The sequence below is a fragment of the Cherax quadricarinatus genome, unplaced genomic scaffold (genome assembly GCF_038502225.1).
Source record: "Cherax quadricarinatus isolate ZL_2023a unplaced genomic scaffold, ASM3850222v1 Contig1872, whole genome shotgun sequence".
NCBI lineage: Eukaryota > Metazoa > Arthropoda > Malacostraca > Decapoda > Parastacidae > Cherax > Cherax quadricarinatus.
Genome location: NW_027196898.1, coordinates 1 through 21,362, shown reverse-complemented (window position 1 = coordinate 21,362; position 21,362 = coordinate 1). Strand labels below are relative to the sequence as shown.

Genomic DNA, 21,362 nt, shown 5'->3' with positions numbered 1-21,362 from the left:
ATCATGTCACTTGGTGTGTACATGCCACTGGGTGTGTACATGTATATGTCATTTGGTGTGTACATGTATGTCATTTGGTGTGTACATGTACATGTCACTGGGTGTGTACATGTACATGTCACTGGGTGTGTACATGTACATGTCACTGGGTGTGTACATGTACATGTCACTGGGTGTGTACATGTACATGTCACTGGGTGTGTACATGTACATGTCACTGGGTGTGTACATGTACATGTCACTGGGTGTGTACATGTCACTGGGTGTGTACATGTACATGTCACTTGGTGTGTACATGTACATGTCACTGGGTGTGTACATGTACATGTCACTAGGAGTCCTCAGGTTGTTCTTCAACTCTATACATCCTTGGTTAGGCCTCATTTAGATTATGCTGCACAGTTTTGGTCACCTTATTACAGAATGGATATAAATTCTCTGGAAAATGTACAAAGGAGGATGACAAAGTTGATCCCATGTATCAGAAACCTTCCCTATGAGGATAGACTAAGGGCCCTGAATCTGCACTCAGAAGACGTAGAATTAGGGGGATATGATTGAGGTGTATAAATGGAAGACAGGAATAAATAAAGGGGATGTAAATAGTGTGCTGAAAATATCTAGCCTAGACAGGACTCGCAGCAATGGTTTTAAGTTGGAAAAATTCAGATTCAGGAAGGATATAGGAAAGTACTGGTTTGGTAATAGAGTTGTGGATGAGTGGAACAAACTCCCAAGTACCGTTATAGAGGCCAGAACGTTGTGTAGCTTTAAACATAGGTGGGATACATACATGAGTGGATGTGGGGGGGTGTGAGTTAGACCTGATCGCTTGTGCTACCAGGTCGGTTGTTCGTGCACCTCCCTAAGTCAATGTGACCTGACCTGACTAGGTTGGGTGCATTGGCTTAAGCCGGTAGGAGACTTGGACCTGCCTCGCATGGGCCAGTAGGCCTTCTGCAGTGTTCCTTTGTTCTTATGTTCTTATGTTCTTATGTCACTGGGTGTGTACATGTACATGTCACTGGGTGTGTACATGTCACTGGGTGTGTACATGTACATGTCACTGGGTGTGTACATGTTACTTGGTGTGTACATGTACATGTCACTTGGTGTGTACATGTACATGTCACTTGGTGTGTACATGTACATGTCACTGGGTGTGTACATGTAGATGTTACTTGGTGTGTACATGTCACTTGGTGTGTACATGTACATGTCACTGGGTGTGTACATTTCACTGGGTGTGTACATGTACATGTCACTGGGTGTGTACATTTAACTGGGTGTGTACATGTACATGTCACTGGGCGTGCACATGTACATGTACATGTCACTGGGCGTGCACATGTACATGTCACTGAGTGTGTACATGTACATGTCACTGGGTGTGTACATGTACATGTCACCGGGTGTGTACATGTACATGTCACTGGGTGTGTACATGTACATGTCACTGGGTGTGTACATGTACATGTCACTGGGTGTGTACATGTCACTGGGTGTGTACATGTACATGTCACTGGGCGTGCACATGTACATGTCACTTAGTGTGTACATGTACATGTCACTGGGTGTGTACATGTACATATCACTGAGTATGTACAGTCTTACAGATTAGGTGTTTGTGCATCTAAGATATCAATGTACATACATGTACACCTGTGTACATCGTTAGTTTTAGTTTAATATGTTTATTATGCACCACATACCCATCCTGTAATGTAGTCACCACATACCCATCCTGTGGGTGGTAGTAACCACATACCCATCCTGTGGGTGGTAGTCACCACATACCCATCCTGTGGGTGGCAGTCACCACATACCCATCCTGTGGGCGGTAGTCACCACATACCCATCCTGTGGGTGGTAGTCACCACATACCCATCCTGTGGGCTGTAGTCACCACATACCCATCCTGTGGGCGGTAGTCACCACATACCCATCCTGTGGGTGGTAGTCACTACATACCCATCCTGTGGGTGGTAGTCACCACATACCCATCCTGTGGGAGGTAGTCACCACATACCCATCCTGTGGGTGGTAGTCACCACATACCCATCCTGTGGGCGGTAGTCACTACATACCCATCCTGTGGGCGGTAGTCACTACATACCCATCCTGTGGACGGTAGTCACCACATACCCATCCTGTGGGCGGTAGTCACCACATACCCATCCTGTGGGCGGTAGTCACCACATACCCATCCTGTGGGCGGTAGTCACCACATACCCATCCTGTGGGTGGTAGTCACCACATACCCATCCTGTGGGCGGTAGTCACCACATACCCATCCTGTGGGCGTAGTCACCCCATACCCATCCTGTGGGTGGTAGTCACCATACCCACCCATCCTGTGGGCGGTAGTCACTACATACCCATCCTGTGGGTGGTAGTCACACATACCCATCCTGTGGGTGGTAGTCACCACATACCCATCCTGTGGGCGGTAGTCACCACATACCCATCCTGTGGGTGGTAGTCACCCCATACCCATCCTGTGGGCGGTAGTCACCACATACCCATCCTGTGGGCGGTAGTCACCACACACCCATCCTGTGGGCGGTAGTCACCACATACCCATCCTGTGGGTGGTAGTCACCACATACCCATCCTGTGGGTGGTAGTCACCACATACCCATCCTGTGGGCGGTAGTCACCACATACCCATCCTGTGGGCGGTAGTCACCCCATACCCATCCTGTGGGCGGTAGTCACCCCATACCCATCCTGTGGGCTGTAGTCACCACATACCCATCCTGTGGGCGTAGTCACCCCATACCCATCCTGTGGGCGGTAGTCACCCCATACCCATCCTGTGGGCGGTAGTCACCCCATACCCATCCTGTGGGCGGTAGTCACCCCATACCCATCCTGTGGGCGGTAGTCACCCCATACCCATCCTGTGGGTGGTAGTCACCACATACCCATCCTGTGGGCGGTAGTCAAAAGATTACAAAGGTACATAATTGGTCCAGGGACTGGACTCCAAAGTTTTGATAGCTGAGCAAGTTACAGAGGTAATGAACTCATAAGTTACAGAGGTAATGAACTCATAAGTTACAGAGGTAATGAACTCATAAGTTACAGAGGTAATGAACTAGATCTGGTCATAATCATGACCAAGTTACAAAGGTAATGAGCTCCAGGTAGAGCTGGTCACACATGAATAATTGCAAAGGTAATGAATCATAAACACAATCATGAGAATTTACAAAGGTAATGAGCTCCAGGTAGAGCTGGTCACAATCATGACAAGTTACAAAGGTAATGAATGATAAACACGTTATGACATGATTACAATCATAGACAAATTTGTGTACATCGATGTACTTGTTTGTACATCTGGTGTGTGTACCTCCCTTTGCTTACCTTCATATGTCTAACCAGGGTTATATAAACAAGGTATATATCTCAGTGTATATACACTGAGAGGTGTATATCTCAGTGTATATATACACTGAGATATATCGGTGTATATACACTGGTAGTTTACATTAATCAGTATTTTAGGTATTGAAATTATTCTTGACTGGTGGTGTATAGGTGACCTGCAGCCTTAATGATTCCTAACTTTATTTAAAAGCTAAGAGCTGTTATCTCTCTCGCTCTCTCTCTCGCTCTCTCTCGCTCTCTCTCTCGCTCTCTCTCGCTCTCTCTCTCGCTCTCTCTCGCTCTCTCTCGCTCTCTCTCGCTCTCTTGTGCTCTCTCGCTCTCTCTCTCTCTCTCTCGCTCTCGCTCTCTCTCTCGCTCTCTCTCTCTCTCTCCTCTCTCTCTCTCTCTCTCTCTCTCTCTCTCTCTCTCTCTCTCTCATACACACTAACTGGAGAGAGAGAGAAATCATTCCTTTAATATCAAACAATTTTGACCAATATTCTGATTTGTTGTTTAGGGAATTGTTGTTTTGCTTTAAGATAAGATAAGATAAGATTTCATTCGGATTTTTAACCCTGGAGGGTTAGCCACCCAGGATAACCCAAGAAAGTCAGTGCGTCATCGAGGACTGTCTAACTTATTTCCATTGGGGTCCTTAATCTTTTCCCCCAGGATGCGACCCACACCAGTCGACTAACACCCAGGTACCTATTTGCTGCTAGGTCAACAGGACAACAGGTGTAAGGAAACGTGTCGAAATGTTTCCACCCGCCTGGAATCGAACCCGGGCCCTCCGTGTGTGAAGCGGGAGCTTTAGCCACCAGGCCACCAGTGTAAGAACCGTATAATTAGCTTGTGTGTATGTACTCGCCTGTTTTTAGTTGCAGGGGTCGCTTCGTAGCTCCTGGCCCCACTTTATCAGTTGCTACGAGGTCCACTTTCCCTGCTCCATGAGCTTTATCATACCTCATCTTAAAGATATGTATGGATCCTGCCCCCACTACATCGCTTTCCGGACTATTCCACTGCTTGAAAACTCTATGACTGAAGAACTACTTCCTAACATCCCTTTGATTCATCTGAGTCTTCAACTTCCAATTGTGACCTCTTGTGTCTGTGTCCCACCTCTGGAACATCCTGTCTCTGTCCACCTTGTCAATTCCTTGCAGTATTTTATATCTCATTATCATGTCCCCCCATCTCTCTCTTGCCCTCCATTGTCTTCAGGTTGATTTCCCTTAACCTCTCCTCATAGGACATACCCCTTAGCTCCAGGCCTAGTCTTGTTGCAAACCTTTGCACTTTCTCAAATTGCTTGACTAGGTGTGGGTTCCATACTGGTGCTGCATACTCGTCTGCCTGAAATGCCCCAACATGATAGTGGCTTTCTTTGTGCAGTGGACCCCCGCATAACGATTTCCTCTGAATGTGACCAATTATGTAAGTGTATTTATGTAAGTGCGCTTGTACGTGTATGTTTGGGGGTCTGAAATGGACTAATCTACTTCACAATATTTCTTAAGGGAACAAATTCGGTCAGTACTGGCACCTGAACGTACTTCTGGAGTGAAAAAATATCGTTAACTGGGGGTCCACTGTACTTAGTGAACCAAAATTGTAATTACACATTGTAACCTTTACAAAGAAATAAACCTTTATCTTACCTGGTTTAGGTCCCCTGTGGCCTGGTGGCTAAAGCTCTCGCTTCACACGGCTAGTTGTCCGGGTTCAATTCCCGGCAAGGGTAGAAACATTGGCCGTGTTTCTTTACACCAGTTGTCTATGTTCCCCATCAGTAAAATGGGTACCTGGGTGTTAGTCAACTGGTGTGGGTCGCATCCTGGGACAAAACTGACCTAATTTGCCATAAATGCTCTGCATAGCAAGTGACCCTATCAAACAATTTTTTTTTTTTAATTACATTACCCAATAGAATACAGTGGACCCCCGGTTTACGATATTTTTTCACTCCAGAAGTATGTTCAGGTGCCAGTACTGACTGAATTTGTTCCCATAAGGAATATTGTGAAGTAGATTAGTCCATTTCAGACCCCCAAACATACACGTACAAACGCACTTACATAAATACACTTACATAATTGGTCGCATTGGGAGGTGATCGTAAAGCGGGAGTCCACTGTACTCCATTCTCATGAATGCACAGTAACTCATCTAATGACCATTTGACCTGTTTCTGATCTACAAATCATTGATTTTATTCGATTTAATTAATAAATTGTATTACTTCATATAGTAGTATATCGATCATTGTTATATTATATACAGTGGTCCCTCGTTGTTCGTAATTAATCCGTTCCTGGAGCCGTTACTATAAACGAAATTTACGGTTTGCGAATCAATTTTCCCCATAAGAAATAATGTAAATACAATTAATCCGTTCCTGACACCCAGAAGTATTAAAACAAAAAAATTTTTAACATGAAATATACATGTAGTACATAAACAATACAATGGGAAATGATGAATGAAACATTAACAGCATAACACTTACCTTTATTGGAGATTCTTCTTAGTGTATGGGAGACTGGAGGAGGAGAGAGAGTGGATTGTTTATAGTTTGGAAGGGGAATCCCCTTCCATCAACACCTCAGGTACCAATTGCTTCTCTGGGGTTGCTTGTCTTCTCTGTTTCTTAATGCCACTAGGACCACCTTGAGAGTCTCCCTAGTCCTGTCTCACAAAGTAACTGTGGAGAGATCTCTGTTTCTGGCGTCTAACACTTCCCTAAAATGGCCCAAGACTTTGTCACTGTACATATTTCTCACCTTCTTTACCACAGGCTTGGCACTAGGAGCTTTCTTTGGAGCCATGGTAGCTTATTTAGTAATTGCAAGCACTAAGATGAGTGGAATACAGTGGACTCCCGCTTAACGATCACCTCCCAATGCGACCAATTATGTAAGTGTATTTATGTAAGTGCGTTTGTACGTGTATGTTTGGGGGTCTGAAATGGACTAATCTACTTCACAATATTCCTTATGGGAACAAATACGGTCAGTACTGGCACCTGAACATACTTCTGGAATGAAAAAATATCGTTAACCGGGGGTCCACTGTATTATGAAATATTTCGTAGGAGCACTTGAGGGGACCTTCACTGACTGGTAAACAATGCCAGACTGGCTGGGTAGGGAGGCCGCCCCGGCTCACACCGTGCGTACGCGTCCCGGACGAATGACTATTCGCGAGTCAACCTATGAAAAGCGAGTCCATGTTTATACAAAAATACCCCTATGATTGGCGAAATTTACGATTGCCGAGAACTACGAAAAGCGAGGGACCACTGTACATTGTTATGCCACAAATTTGTTTAACTATAAAGCTTCTTATTTAACCCTTTGACTGTCGAAGGGCCCAATCCTGAAGTTGCTCCTGGTGTCGCAAAATATTCGAAAAAAAAAAAAATTATTTTTTCTTATGAAATGATAGAGAATCTTTTCCCGATTGTAAAGACACCAAAAAAACGAAATTTGATGGAAAACTGACGGAATTACGCTCACGCGAAGTTAGCGACTTCGGCGATATTTAAAAATCGGCAATTTCGCCCACTTTGAGCCCTATTTTCGGCTAATTCCGTTATTCCAGTCAACCAAACTCATAACTATTTCTTCAGAACTCTATTTTTTCTATCGACTGAGCACAAGAAACTGCCCATTTACCGATTTCAACTACCCAATAACATGGTCAGAAATTTGCAATTTGGCCAATTTCACGAAAATTAAAAAATACGACAATTTCAAAATAAGGTCCAGAATGAACAATGCAGACATTCCTGGCTCTAAAATAAGATTTTCTTTGTTCATCAGTCATGTCTCCAGGTCCCTGTGATATTACTCTTGCTTTTTATTTTGAAATTTTATTCAAACAAAAAATAGAAGATTTACTGTTATGCAGACTACTGCAATACTGTAATAATTGTAAAAATTACATCAACCCATTCATGACTGCGTATTAGAATGGCTATTTGGACATTTATTGGAAAATGACATCATTTGTTTACTTTTGAACATCGGCAAAAATCAAACATTTCCTGTACTTTGTGCTCCATTTCCAGGTTCTTTTTATAGTAAAATTAATCAAAATCACCTCCATTTCTATAATATAGTTTCCATTCTATCAAATGAGACCATGAAAACGAGAATACAACCACAAATACTATACGAAAATAGACCACAAAGTCGGCATTTTAATTAAAAAAAACGGTCGGAGTTTTTTTTTTCTCATTATGCACTGCGTGCTCCAGGATTTTTTTTATGTGGTGCACACTGACCACACAGATCCATTCTCTCACATGTGGGCCTACTAGCTTTCTCCTGCCTGATTTGAAGCCGCTAGAATTTATGAGTATATATACGTCAAACACGGTACCTCGCAAACGTATATATACGGCCGCGACAGTCAAAGGGTTAAAATACTCATTTGTACTTCATGTTATAATTTGTTTATTGTAATTTTTACCACTGAATATATCATTGTTTAGTTAATCTTAAGTTAATTTTAACCCGTAAACGGTCCAAACGTATATATACGTTTTTACCACTAGTGCCCCAAATGTATATATACGTTTTTTTTTGTCATACATTCAACATTGCCATGATAAGCCTGAGTCGCCTAGACATGAGAGAATGGATGTGTGCACTCACTGTGCGCCATATTAAAATAATTGGGGATGCCCGGGTACCATATGCTCTTTTTTCCTATTAACCCTTTGAGGGTTTTCGTCGTACTAGTACGTCTTACGCGTAGGGGTTTTTGACGTACTAGTACGCATAAATTCTAGCGGCCTCAAATCTCGCGCGAAAAGGCTGATAGGCCTAGGTGTGAGAGAATGGGTCTGCGTGGTCAGTGTGCGCGGTAGAAAAAAAATCTGGGACCCAGTGGTGCATTGTGGGAATGCCCTCTTAGTAAACAATGTCCACCATGCCTCGCGGTAAGAAGCTCCTCACTCCTCGGCGAATTGGGACACTTTTGTTCCCCAGTGACAGTTCTAATAGTGATGGAAGTGCCAGTGAAGATGAGTTTCGTGGTTTTAGTGAGGTTTTGACCGAAACTAATGACCATAATATCGGTAATAGTGAAGAAAACCCAGACGACCCTCAGCCTTCCACCTCTGGTGCTGGGCCCTCGTGTTCACGTTCAGTTGTTCCAGAACCCAAGAGGAAACTTCTATTTTCCCAAATCCCAGACTCACATGAGAGCATGGGTGATGATAGTGATAGTGAATATGAACTACAAGCTCTTCAAACTAGTTCCAGTAGTGATAGTGAAGTGCAATATTCCCCAGTGAAGCGTCAGTATATACGACGATATATGCGCTCTGGAAGTGTGCCATATGCTATTCCAAGGGGAAGGAGTGTATCTCGGAGTACATCCCGTGGCTGTACAACAGGAACAGACAGTGAAAATGACGAAGATACTGTTGCAATTGGGATGGAAAATGTGCGTGGTGGTAGTGGTGCCGGCGGTGAGGCACCAGCAGTGGGCCATGCTGCCACCCACGCTGCCACCCACGCCGCTGCCTCAGCTGATCTAGAACAAAGGCCACCATCCCCCACTCCCCCACCACACCAGCCTCCACAACCACAACCTCCACAACCACAACCTCCACAACCACAACCACCTGTCATTGTCCAGTACCCACCAGCAGACCGCACCTGGGATTGGCAGGAAGCTGTCAATTTTGTTCCAAATCCCCACCAGTTTGATGGCAGCCAAAGTGGAATACGGCCATCTTGTGCACTTGGGAACAATGCCACTGAACTGGAATGTTTCGAGTTATTCTTTGACGAACCACTGATGAAAAGTATTGTCATGGAAAGCAACACATACTACGAGTACACCATGGCAAACACAATACTTTCACCAAAATCACGTCTACACCAATGGAAGGAGGCAACTGTGGCTGAGCTGTATCTTTTCTTTGCCACAATAATGCTTATGCCACATGTGTATAAGCACAAAGTGAAATCATACTGGTCAACAGACCCCCTGATTGCAACACCAGGTTTCAGTGATATAATGCCAGTGAATCAATTTGTGCTAATGTTACGTATGCTTCACTTCTCAGATAAAACCAGGCCTGACAGAACTGACAGGTTATATAAGATTAGGAATGTGTTTGTGTATCTGAAACAGAAATTCAGTACTCATTTTTATCCCTTCAGGAAGCTTGTAATTGACGAGTCTTTGATTCTGTTCAAAGGAAGACTCTCTTTCAAGCAGTACATACCAAGCAAGAGGAAACGCTTTGGTATAAAGTTGTTTGTGCTTTGTGATTGTTACAGTGGTCTGGTATTGGATATTATTGTGTACACTGGAAGTTATACATTGCAAAATACCAGGAGGTTATTGGGCATCTCAGGTGATGTGGTTCGAACAATGATAGAACCATACCTTGGTAAGGGGCATATATTATATACAGATAACTGGTACACAAGCCCCTCACTCAGTGATTTTTTGCGAGTGAACATGACAGATGTGTGTGGCACAGTGCGTGCAAATCGAAAACATATGCCCAGGTTTGATGCTGGCACTCGCAGAGGTGAGGTGCAGGCGTTTGCTGCCAATGACATCATGGCATTTCGGTGGCATGACAAACGAGATGTCACACTGTTGTCATCAATTCACCCTAATGAAATGGCAGACAGTGGCAGGCAGCATAGAGAGAGAAATGAACCCATTCTAAAACCTGCAGCTGTGATTGATTACACCTTCAACATGCGTTCAGTGGACAAATGTGACATGCAGATTGGGTTTGCTGATTGTGTTCGCAAGAGTTATAAGTGGTACATCAAACTGTTTTTCCATCTTCTGGACATTTCCATGCTCAATGCTTATAATATGTATAAGATGAGCACCAGAAACAAACCACAGTACGGAGAATTCTGTTTGTCTGTCATCAGACAAATAGTATTCAAGTACCAAGGAAATGCACCTGCAATTGACCGCCCACCAAATTATCAACAACTACCTGCTCGTCTGAAGCATGGTGATCACTTCCTGGTAAAACTGCCTGCTACTGCTTTGAAGAAAAAGGCTCAGAAGAGGTGTTACGTCTGTTCACATACAAAAAAACGCCCACGACAACGCAGAGACACTCGTTTTATGTGTGAGGAGTGCAAAACTCCACTGTGCATGACACCATGTTTCAAAGAGTTCCACAGGCTGCAGAACTTCTAGAAACATGTCCTGTGACTGTATATGTGTATATAAAATATAGAAAAATAGTAATAAACAACATTTCATATTGTTTGTTTGTGTAAATATTTTCTGTAAACAAAATAATGACAACAGTGTTTACGCCCTTATTGTGTAGTATTGAAAAAGAAATAACTTACAAAATACTGATCATGTTGGCCTCAGAGGCCATAAAAGTTACTCAGAAAAAGAAAAATTGAAAAAAAAATTGAAAATAGTACATAAAAAAGTAAATAGAAAAATACCGGGTGACGGCAGTCGGCGATGTTACCATATGCTGTTCAATTTTGGGAAATTTCACACCGCCATATCTCGGTAAGTATTGACGCTAAAATTTTTTTGTTTAGCCTATAATGTTTAGAAAAAAATACTCTATTTTTTCATAAGAAAAAATAATTTTTTTTTTTTTGAAATTTGGCCGACCCTGAGAACGAGTTTCGGAGAGGGCCTGTCGACCCTCAAAGGGTTAAAAAAAACGTTTTTTTTTTTTTTTCCAAAAAAAGTTGGGGCACTACTGTAGAGAATGTATATATACATTTGGACCGTTTACGGGTTAAGCCTGTCCATAATGCTCTGCATACAAGGGGCTTTTGGCATGTACACCCAATCACTATACAGTGGACCCCCGGTTTACGATCAGCTCCCAATGCGACCAATTATGTAAGTGTATTTATGTAAGTGCGTTTGTATGTATGTGTTTGGGGGTCTGAAATGGACTAATCTACTTCACAATATTCCTTATGGGAACAAATTCGGTCAGTACTGGCACCTGAACATACTTCTGGGATGAAATAATATCGTAAACCGGGGGTCCACTGTAGCAGTTATTTGCTTGATGTGAACCTCAGATGTGCTCGGTATTATACTCTCCCCAAGATCTTGTTCCTTGAGTGGGTTTGTAATCTTTGGCTCCCTAACCTGTACTTGGTGTACAGTCTTCATGACTTTGCACTTGGTGGGGTTAAACTCCAGGAGCCAGTTGTTGGACAAGACTAGCAGCTTGTCCAGATCCCTTTGTAGTCCTGCCTGATCCCTATCCACTTGAATTTTCTGCATTAGCTTTACATCATCTACAAACAGGGACACCTCTGAATCTATCCCAACCATCATGTCATGCACATATACCAGAAACAGAACAAGCCCTAGGACTGACCCTTGTGGAGCCCTGCTCGTCACAGGGGCCCACTTTGACACCTTGTTATATTCCATCACATGTTGCTGGCTTCCTTCCAGGTATTATCCAATCCATTGCAGTGCCTTTCCTGTAATTCCTGCATGCTCCTCTAGCTTTTGCATTAATCTCTTCTGCAGAACGTGTGTTGAAACCCTTCTCACACTTCAAAAAATGCTATCTACCCACCCCCCTTTCTCTCTTGCCTTCTGTCACCTTGTCATTAAACTCCAGTAGGTTTGTGACACAGGATTTCCTTTCCATGAAACTGTGCTGGGTGTCATTTATAAGCTCATTCCTTTCTAGGTGTTCCACCACTCTTCTGATAAGCTTCTCCATGACTTTGCAAACTATACAAGTCAATGACATTGGTCTATAGTTTAATGTTACCTGCCTTTCTCCTTTGTTAAAAATCGGGACTACATTTGCTGTCGTCTACACCTCAGGTAGTTGCCCTGTTTCGATAGATGTGTTGAAGGTGGTTGTTAGTGGCACACACAGTGTCTGCTTACTCTCTCAGGACCCACAGAGAGACGTTGTCTGGTCCCACTGCATTTGAGGTATCTAGCTCACTTGCGAGTCTCTTTACCTCCTCGGTTGTGTGTAGTTTCTTCAGTACTTATTGGTGTATCCTTCCATCCCTGTTTTAGTTTGCTGGATTCCTTTCTGTCTCCACTGAAAATACTTTCTTAAATCTCGTGTTGAGCTTTTCACATACGTCTTTGTAATTTCATGTGATCCTCCTTCCCTACTTGCTGAACCTGATTACCTGGTCTCTGACTGTTGTTTTTCTCATGATGTGGCTGTACAACAGCTTTGGGCAGATTTGGCTTTCGATGCTGTATCATTCTTGTTTGGTTGCTGGGCCTCCCTCCTTATCCATGCATATTCATTTCTGGCTCTTTGGCTAATCTCCTTATTTTCCTGGGTCCTTTGTCTTCTATACTCTTTCCATTCTCTAGTGCACTTAGTTTTGGCCTTTCTTCACCTTTCAGTGAGCCAGGGGTCATTCTGGTCTTCACATTGTTTCTGTAAAGTAGAAGGACACAAGTGTAACTAATGTGACATTTTATTGTGGCAACGTTTCACTCTCCAGGATCTTTGTCAAGCTGTTACAAACAGTACATGGACACAGAGGGTATATATAGGCTCAGAGTGAGGTGTAATACTAGTAGTAGTAGTAGTAGTAATACAATATGGTACCTGGAGTTTACCTGGAGAGAGTTTCGGGGGTCAACGCCCCCGCGGCCCGGTCTGTGACCAGGCCTCCTGGTGGATCAGCGCCTGATCAACCAGGCTGTTGCTGCTGGCTGCACGCAAACCAACGTACGAGCCACAGCCCGGCTGATCAGGAACTGACTTTAGGTGCTTGTCCAGTGCCAGCTTGAAGACTGCCAGGGGTCTGTTGGTAATCCCCCTTATGTGTGCTGGGAGGCAGTTGAACAGTCTCGGGCCCCTGACACTTATTGTATGGTCTCTTAACGTGCTAGTGACACCCCTGCTTTTCATTGGGGGGATGGTGCATCGTCTGCCAAGTCTTTTGCTTTCGTAGCGAGTGATTTTCGTGTGCAAGTTCGGTACTAGTCCCTCTAGGATTTTCCAGGTGTATATAATCATGTATCTCTCCCTCCTGCGTTCCAGGGAATACAGGTTTAGAAACCTCAAGCACTCCCAGTAATTGAGGTGTTTTATCTCCGTTATGCGCGCCGTGAAAGTTCTCTGTACATTTTCTAGGTCGGCAATTTCACCTGCCTTGAAAGGTGCTGTTAGAGTGCAGCAATATTCCAGCCTAGATAGAACAAGTGACCTGAAGAGTGTCATCATGGGCTTGGCCTCCCTAGTTTTGAAGGTTCTCATTATCCATCCTGTCATTTTTCTAGCAGATGCGATTGATACAATGTTATGGTCCTTGAAGGTGAGATCCTCCGACATAATCACTCCCAGGTCTTTGACGTTGGTGTTTCGCTCTATTTGTGGCCAGAATTTGTTTTGTACTCTGATGAAGATTTAATTTCCTCATGTTTACCATATCTGAGTAATTGAAATTTCTCATCGTTGAACTTCATATTGTTTTCTGCAGCCCACTGAAAGATTTGGTTGATGTCCGCCTGGAGCCTTGCAGTGTCTGCAATGGAAGACACTGTCATGCAGATTCGGGTGTCATCTGCAAAGGAAGACACGGTGCTGTGGCTGACATCCTTGTCTATGTCGGATATGAGGATGAGGAACAAGATGGGAGCTAGTACTGTGCCTTGTGGAACAGAGCTTTTCACCGTAGCTGCCTCGGACTTTACTCTGTTGACGACTACTCTCTGTGTTCTGTTAGTGAGGAAATTATAGATCCATCGACCGACTTTTCCTGTTATTCCTTTAGCGCGCATTTTGTGCGCTATTACGCCATGGTCACACTTGTCGAAGGCTTTTGCAAAGTCTGTATATATTACATCTGCATTCTTTTTGTCTTCTAGTGCATTTAGGACCTTGTCGTAGTGATCCAGTAGTTGAGACAGACAGGAGCGACCTGTTCTAAACCCATGTTGCCCTGCGTTGTGTAACTGATGGGTTTCTAGATGGGTGGTGATCTTGCTTCTTAGGACCCTTTCAAAGATTTTTATGATATGGGATGTTAGTGCTATTGGTCTGTAGTTCTTTGCTGTTGCAATTAACTCGTACATGAGTAAAAGGATATAAAAGCTACCCAAGTAATAGCTTTTATATCCTTTTACCCAAGTACAGTGGACCCCCGCATAACGATATTATTTCAATCCAGAAGTCTGTTTGGGTGCCGTTATAGACCGAATTTGTTCCCATAAGAGATATTGTGAATTAGATTAGTCCGTTTCAGACCCCCAAAAATACACCTACAAAAGCACTTACAAAAATACACTTACATAATTGGTCGAGTTGGGAGCTGATCGTTATGCAGGGGTCCACTGTAATAGCTTTTATATCCTTTTACCCAAGTAATAGCTTTTACAGTGGACCCCCGCATACCGTTGGCATCACATAACGTTAAATCCGCATACCGATACATTTTATCGCTAAGATTTTGCCTCGCATACCGCTAAAAAACCCGCTCAACGCTATTCGTCCGAGACGCGTCTAATGTGCGGCCTAAGCCAGCCTCACATGTTCCGCCGGTGGCATTGTTTACCAGCCAGCCTCCGCGGTAACATCCAAGCATACAATCGGAACATTTCATATTATTACAGTGTTTTTGGTGATTTTATCTGCAAAATAAGTGACCATGGGCCCCAAGAAAGCTTCTAGTGCCAACCCTACAGGAATAAGGGTGAGAATTACTATAGAGATGAAGAAAGAGATCATTGCTAAGTATGAAAGTGGAGTGCGTGTCTCCGAGCTGGCCAGGTCGTATAGTAAACCCCAATAAACCATCGCTACTATTGTGTCCAACAAAACGGCAATCAAGGAAACTGTTCTTGCCAAAGGTTCAACTGTGTTCTCGAAACAGAGATCGCAAGTGATGGAAGATGTTGAGAGACTCTTATTGGTGTGGATAAATGAAAAACAGATAGCAGGAGATAGCATCTCTCAAGTGATCATAAGTGAAAAGGCTAGGAAGTTGCATGAGGATTTAATTAAAAAAATGCCTGCAACTAGTGATGATGTGAGTGAATTTAAGGCCAGCAAAGGTTGGTTTGAGAGATTTAAGAAGCGTAGTGGCATACATAGTGTGATAAGGCATGGTGAGGCTGCCAGTTCGGACCAGAAAGCAGCTGAAAAATATGCGCAGGAATTCAAGGAGTACATAGTGAAGGACTGAAACCTGAACAAGTGTTTAATTGTGATGAAACAGGCCTGTTTTGGAAGAAATGCCAAGCAGGACCTACATTACTCAGGAGGAAAAGGCACTCCCAGGACATAAGCCTATGAAAGACAGGCTTACTCTGTTGATGTGTTCCAATGCTAGTGGTGGTTGCAAAGTGAAGCCTTTATTAGTGTATCACTCAGAAACTCCCAGAGCATTCAGGCAAAAGAATATCCTCAAGGCTAATTTGTGTGTGCTGTGGAGGGCAAACAGTAAGGCATGGGTCACTAGGGACTTTTTCTATGACTGGTTACACCAAGCATTTGCCCCCAATGTGAAAGATTACCTAACTGAAAAGAAATTAGACCTTAAGTGCCTCCTGGTGTTAGACAATGCCCCTGGTCATCCTACACCTGGAAAATCCTAGAGGGACTAGTACCGAACTTGCACACGAAAATCACTCACTACGAAAGCAAAAGACTTGGCAGACGATGCAACATCCCCCCAATGAAAAGCAGGGGTGTCACTAGCACGTTAAGAGACCATACAATAAGTGTCAGGGGCCCGAGACTGTTCAACTGCCTCCCAGCATACATAAGGGGGATTACCAACAGACCCCTGGCAGTCTTCAAGCTGGCACTGGACAAGCACCTAAAGTCGGTTCCTGATCAGCCGGGCTGTGGCTCGTACGTTGGTTTGCGTGCAGCCAGCAGTAACAGCCTGGTTGATCAGGCTCTGATCCACCAGGAGGCCTGGTCACAGACCGGGCCGCGGGGGCATTGACCCCCCGGAACTCTCTCCAGGTAAACAGACGTGGCAGAGCGACTTTAAGGGAACATGAGCTTCATTAAGGTGAAGTTTTTGCCTCCTAATACCACTCCTCTCCTGCAGCCCATGGACCAGCAGGTTATTGCAAACTTCAAAAAACTGTACACAAAAGCTCTGTTTGAAAGGTGCTTTGTAGTGACCTCAGAAACTCAACTGACTCTAAGAGAGTTTTGGAGAGATCACTTTAATATCCTCAATTGTGTAAACCTTATAGGTAAGGCTTGGGAGGGAGTGACTAAGAAGACCTTGAACTCTGCTTGGAAGAAACTGTGGCCAGAATGTGTAGACAAAAGGGATTTTGAAGGGTTTGAGGCTAACCCTGGGAATCCTATGCCAGTTGAGGAATCCATTGTGGCATTGGGGAAGTCCTTGGGGTTGGAGGTTAGTGGGGAGGATGTGGAAGAGTTGGTGGAGGAGGACAATGAAGAACTAACCACTGATGAGCTGCTAGATCAACTTCAACAGCAAGAGGCCAGACCTGAGGAAACTGGTTCGGAGGAGGGGAGAGAGAAATTGAAGAAGTTGCCTACTACAAAGATTAAGGAAATCTGTGCAAAGTGGCTTGAAGTGCAAACCTTCATGGATGAAAATCACCCTCACACAGCTATTGCAAGCCGTGCTGGTGATTATTACACTGACAATGTTGTGAAACACTTTAGGGAAGTCATAAAGGAACGAGAGGTACAGGCCACTATGGACAGATATGTTGTGCGACAGAAGTCCAGTGACTCTGAAGCTGGTCCTAGTGGCATTAAAAGAAGAAGGGAAGTAACTCCAGAAAATGACTTGACACCTCAAATCTTAATGGAAGGGGATTCCCCTTCTAAACACTAAGACTCTCCCCTCCTCCCATCCCATCAATCATCACCAGATCTTCAATAAAGGTAAGTGTCATGTAACTGTGCATGTCTTTTTCAGTTTGTGTGTACAGTGGACCCCCGGTTAACGATATTTTTTCACTCCAGAAGTATGTTCAGGTGCCAGTACTGACCGAATTTGTTCCCATAAGAAATATTGTGAAGTAGATTAGTCCATTTCAGACCCCCAAACATACACGTACAAATGCACTTACATAAATACACTTACATAATTGGTCACATTCGGAGGTAATCGTTATGCGGGGGTCCACTGTATTAAAATTAATATTTCATGTGGTAAATTTTTTTTTTTTCATACTTTGGGGTGTCTTGCACGCATTAATTTGATTTCCGTTATTTCTTATGGGGAAAATTCATTCGCATAACAATAATTTCGCATAACAATGAGCTCTCAGGAACGGATTAATATCGTTATGCGGGGGTCCACTGTATATCCTTTTACCCAAGTAATAGCTTTTATATCCTTTTACCCAAGTAATAGCTTTTATGTATATCCTTTTACTCATGTACAAGTTAATTGCTCTACCTATTGTATTACTACAGTACAGTGGTCCCTTGTTTATCGTAGTTAATCTGTTCCTGGAGTTGCTACTATTATCGAAATCTATGATTTTCAAATCAATTTTCCCCATAAGAAATAATGTAAATACAATTAATCCGTTCCTGACACCCAGAAGTATTAAAACAAAAAAATTTTTTACATGAAATATAGATGTAGTACATAAACAATACAATGGGAAATGATGAATGAAACATTAACAGCATAACACTTACCTTTATTGGAGATTCTTCTTAGTGTATGGGAGACTGGAGGAGGAGAGAGAGTGGATTGTTTATAGTTTGGAAGGGGAATCCCCTTCCATCAACACCTCAGGTACCAGTTGCTTTTCTGGGGTTGCTTCTCTTCTCAGTTTCTTAATGCCACTAGGACCACCTTGAGAGTCACTGGAGTCCTGTCTCACAAAATAACTGTGGAGAGAGCTCTGTTTCTGGCGTCTCTTTAACACTTCCCTAAAATGGCCCAAGACTTTGTCACTGTACATGTTGCCAACCTGGCTTGCAACAACCTTGTCAGGGTGATGTTTCTCCATAAAGCTTTCCATCTTACCCCACATAGCAAAAATCTCTTTAATTTCTGAAGAAGGCACCTTCTTCCATCTCTCTTCCTCCTCCTCTGCAACAAGATTCTGAGCTGCGATCTGTTGCTGTTCCTGCTGAAGCTCTTGCAGCTCCTCAGTGGTGAGCTCTTCTTTACCACAGGCTTGGCACTAGGAGCTTTCTTTGGAGCCATGGTAGCTTATTTAGCACTTGCAAGCACTAAAATGAGTGGAATATTATGAAATATTTCGTAGGAGCACGTGAGGGGACCTTCACTCACTGGTAAACAATGCCAGACTGGCTGGGTAGGGAGGCCGCCCCGGCTCACATCGTGCGTACGCATCCCGGATGAACTACTATTTGTGAGTCAACCTATGATTAGTGAGCCCATGTTTATACAAAAATATCCCTATGATTTCCGAAATCTATGATTCCTGAGAAGTACGAAAAACGAGGGACCACTGTACTATTACTACAACTTATGTCACTACTACTACTACCTCTAGTATTGCACCTTACTCTGAGCCTATATATACCCTCTGTGTCCATGTACTGTTTGTAACGGCTTGATAAAGCTCCTGGAGAGCGAAATGTTTCCACAATAAAATGTCACATTAGTTGCACTTGTGTCCTTTTACTTTACATGTTGTCGGTAATTCTACCAACATTATCACATTGTTTCTGTTGCCTTTGGGTATGAACCTCTCCTCTGCCTCCTTGCATTTCATCAGTTATTCCATCATTTCATTAACTGTTTTTCCCACCAGTTCTCTTTCCCACTGAACCTCATGCAAAAAATTCCTCATGCTTGTGTAGTCCCCTCTTTCATAGTTTAGCATCTCCCATCCTACCCGTGCTGCTTCACTCTCCACTTTTAACTTGTGTGTGTGTGTGTGTGTGTGTGTGTGTGTGTGTGTGTGTGTGTGTGTGTGTGTGTGTGTGTGTGTGTGTACTCACCTATTTGTGGTTGCAGGGGTCGTGTCACAGCTCCTGGCCCCACCTCCTTGCTGGTCGCTATTAGTTCCACACTCCCTTTTCCATGATCTGTTTCGCATCTCTTCTTAAAGCTATGTATGGAACCTGCCTGCATTACGCTCTCCAGATTATTGTCACTCGGTGACATTTCTATGTATGTGTGCATGTATACACTCACCTATTTATGGTTGCAGGGGCTGAGTTGCAGCTTGTAGTATGCGTGCTTGTGTATTAAGATATCAGTTGTCAGAAACACATATCGATAGACTTTTGGCCTCTTGTGCTGTGTGTTTTAATTACTGGATTTGCATGGCACCTGTCAGTAGACACTTGGCCTGATTTTGTGTGTGTATGTATTTGTGTACTCACCCATTTGTGGTTGCAGGGATCAAGTCACAACTCCTTGCCCTGCCTTTTCACTAGTTGCTGTTAGGGCCACTCTCTTCCTGCCCCAAGAGCTTTATCATACCTCATCTTAAAGCTATGTATGGATTGTGCCTCCACTATTTCACTTTCTGGTGTATGTGAGAGAGAGAGAGAAGACAGAGAGAGAATGTAGACACATGCATATCTCTCAAACATTTTAATATAAATAATTTCTCTTTTAATGCAGCACTTGCCCCATGTGCCACATGTTCTTTACAAATTTAATACCAATGGAGATAAACCATTTAGACTACACATGTGCTGTAACTAATTTGTGTAACTATTTACATGTACCTACACCTGAATAAATTTACATTGACTTGACAGGGAAGCCAGCGTGAGCACAGCAGCAGCCACAACAGCAGCAACAGCAGTGTGGGTGGGTGGTGTGGGCATAGTATGGGCGTGTGTGGGGTAGCCAGGGTGTGGATCACCTCACGGATGGTGCTAGGAGGCTTGTTAGCCACTCTGGTGCTGCTTATGTTGCTCCTTAAGCTACTACTAGGTGAGTAATATCCCAGTCAGCAGTTATTTCCTAGGGAGTAATATTTCATCATTTATGGTTTGGTGAGCATTATTTGATCAGTTATGTTGCTGGGTGAGCAATATTTGATCATTTATGGCTGGTGAGTAATATTTAATCAGTTATTAAATGGTGAGTAATATTCAATCAGTTATATTGGTGGGTGTTGGCCTTGTTCACCTAGCATTAAGTAGGTACCTGGGTTTTAGTCACCTTACATCCGCTGTCACTTCACGTAGTAGTAAGTAGGTACCTAGGTGTTAGTTACACCTGCTGGTACTGTTGACCTAGCAGTAAGTACGTGAGTGTTAGTTGACTGTTGTAGGTGGCATCCTGGGAGAGGGTTAAAGGTCCACACTGGAAATACTTGTAAGCAAAACTTGTTTACCGTTGTTAGTTTATGTCACGGAACTTAACTCTATGAATATTACTGATTCTATGTCATCACTGAAAGTTCTTGATTTACATAATGACTAACATGATCATGAAAGAAGCTAGATATAGATACTCAAAAATCCGGGAAAAAGGAATTAACGTACATTTGTTATGGATTCCGTCACACATTGGATTACTCGTTCATGATAAAGCTGATGAGTTAGCCAAGAAAGGTTCCCTGAAGGATAAAGTTGAATATAACTTTGGTATAACTGTGTCTAGTATTAGCAGTAATCTTAGGAGAGAAGTAAATAATGAAACTGAGTGTTATAGGAATGCAGTTAGAATCTTGAATAGATCTATAACCCACTATGATAACACGAAGATAAATTGATCTATAACCCAATATAACATGAATGTAGATAAGTACATTTATGGAGTAATTTGCAGTGTGAACACTGATTGATGTAGTAGCCAGACTTAGGCTTGGTTACAAGTACTTCTGACAGTGTGATGTTGTAGTAGCCTGGTGGCTTAGGCTTGGTTACAAGTACTTCTGACAGTGTGATGTAGTAGCCTGGTGGCTTAGGCTTGGTTACAAGTACTTCTGACAGTGTGATGTAGTAGCCTGGTGGCTTAGGCTTGGTTACAAGTACTTCTGACAGTGTGATGTTGTAGTAGCCTGGTGGCTTAGGCTTGGTTACAAGTACTTCTGACAGTGTGATG

The 21,362-nt window shown here is 43.3% G+C and overlaps 1 long non-coding RNA gene across 1 annotated transcript in view; it reads left to right on the top strand.

Annotated features, from left to right (window-relative positions):
* The window catches only part of LOC138851741 (uncharacterized), a 42,334-nt gene extending 22,073 nt beyond the window's left edge, over nucleotides 1–20,261 (top strand). Inside the window, exon 3 of the long non-coding RNA XR_011391376.1 lies at nucleotides 20,066–20,261. This is a non-coding gene — a long non-coding RNA (uncharacterized lncRNA). The remainder of the gene's footprint in view (nucleotides 1–20,065) is intronic.
* Nucleotides 20,262–21,362: the final 1,101 nt, after the last annotated feature.